General features: G+C 37.9%; 1 long non-coding RNA gene across 1 annotated transcript; it reads left to right on the top strand.

The window, feature by feature from the left end:
- The first annotated feature begins 1158 nt into the window (after positions 1-1158).
- LOC143768409 (uncharacterized) lies at positions 1159-1718 on the top strand. Its single transcript, XR_013213850.1, has 2 exons — positions 1159-1340; positions 1574-1718. It is a non-coding gene; the product is annotated as an uncharacterized LOC143768409 (long non-coding RNA).
- The last annotated feature ends 340 nt before the right edge of the window (positions 1719-2058 follow it).

Genomic DNA, 2058 nt, shown 5'->3' with positions numbered 1-2058 from the left:
AATACTGCAAACCCCTGTGCCCCTTAAATAGTAATAATGCCTCCTTTCTGCCCTCTATGAAAAAATATTAATGCTCTGTGCAAAGGCCTTAAAAAAAACAGTGTTCAAATTTTGCCCCTTTGACGGCCACAATACTCGTACTTGCGTAACAATAATGCTTAACATTTGATAATATCCCCAGAGTCTCGCAATGTACAGCTCCTCTATATACAGTATGGTGGTCCCACAGCTTCTTTACACAGCATATGGTGGGTCCACAGCTCTTTTATACAGAGTACGATATCCCTAAGGCACCTTTATACAGAATATGATGTCCTCATAGATTCCTTATACACAGTATAATGGTCCTAACAAAAGCTCTCTCACTGTAACATGGCCCCCACAGTAGGACCCACACTGTATAATGGCCTCCACGCTGTATAATGGTTCTCATGCTATATACTGGCCTTCACAGTACTCCCCACACTAGCCACCATTTCTGTAACAAATGGGATGGGAATGATGGCTTAGGAGTGTAGTGATCTGGAATCAGTCTGCTGGGGTTGTTTTTTATGGGTCGGCTTTGGCATATTAGTTTCAGTGAAGGGAAGTCCTAATTCTTCAGTATAGAATAAATTATGGACAAATATATGCTTCCAACATTGTGGGAACAGTTTGAAGAAGGTCCTTTTCTGTCCCAGCACGGCTATTCTCCAGTGCACAAAGCAAGGTCCATAAAGGCAAGGTTGGGGGGAGTTTGGTTTGGAAGAACCTGACTGTCCGCACAGAGTCTGAACCTCAACCAACACCTTTGGGATGAACTAGAATATAGATTGCTAGCCCTGACCCATCCAGCATCAGTGTCTGACGTTACAAATAATCTTCTGAATGAAGGAGCAAAAAATCCCAAAGACTCCTCCAAAATCTTCGGGGACCAACCCCAGCCAAATTAATGCCTATGGATTTAGAGTGGGATGTTACAAAATTCTATATCCCTATACTTATGTCCATACAGTGGATATGTATAAGAACAATACAAGTTAAAAAATAGGATTATAACAAGCTTCTGCATATATGTTTTCATGGATCTGTGTGCGTGGAGGTGTTTATGATTTGTAACAATTTACTGTATCAGATTATTTATATTACATACTATTATAAACCCTCCATAGACTTTATTACGCATTATTATCTTGGATCTCATTGGCTGCAGGGCTTGTTCTAGCACATTCTATAATGTTGTGACATCACAGGATCGTCACCATGGTCACCTCTGGCCTGGATATTATGACATCATGAGGAATATATAAGCAACCGCTCACCCAGAATTCCGTTGAGGGTTGTTCCGTAGGAGTTTAGTAGTGAGTATGTGCGTGTTATACCCCTGTCCTGTCCTGTCATTATTCCACATTTCCTAGCTGTAAAAGGTTCTGATTTCTTATGACAAGCTTCCTCTACTTCCCAATTCTAATATCCTGTAGATTTTTATTTAGAAAACTTTATATTTGTTAATCATCTAGTAATATGTACTATTGATACAATTGGTATTTAATGTTAGGCTACTTATAAGGAATTCTCTCTCTCTCTAATTCAGATATTTGCAGTTATTTATTTGTGAAAAATGACGCGCAAAAATTGGAACACAATCTATGTAAGTCCGAAATTAGAAAAGCCATAGAATTCAGAATAGTGATTGTAATGCTATCTCTATACATGGATATAAAAATTATTTTCTGTTGTCTGATGTCCGTTCTTCACGTACAGACAACTGCCTGGACCAATCAGGTCAACACGATTAGGACAATACCAAACCTGCATTTTTTTAATTTAAAGTGGCAAAAAAATTCTGAATTTCATAAAAGCCCCCAGGAAATAGCCTGAGTCGCCATTTTCAAATACCAGTAACATTTTTATTTTTTGGATAATGGAGGAGTGTGAGGGCTTGGTTTTTTTTGGGTAGTGAGCGGATGTTTTTATTGATAGTTACAAAGCTTTTATAGATTTTTAATGCATTTTTTTATTGTAGCAACAAAAAACAAGCAATTTTGGTATTTTAAGTTTTTTTTCTACTTTACAGTT

The sequence above is a fragment of the Ranitomeya variabilis genome, chromosome 4, assembly GCF_051348905.1.
Source record: "Ranitomeya variabilis isolate aRanVar5 chromosome 4, aRanVar5.hap1, whole genome shotgun sequence".
NCBI classification, from domain to species: Eukaryota; Metazoa; Chordata; class Amphibia; order Anura; family Dendrobatidae; genus Ranitomeya; species Ranitomeya variabilis.
The sequence above is the reverse complement of the archived record's forward strand: the minus strand, read 5'-3'. Positions and strand labels throughout refer to the sequence as shown.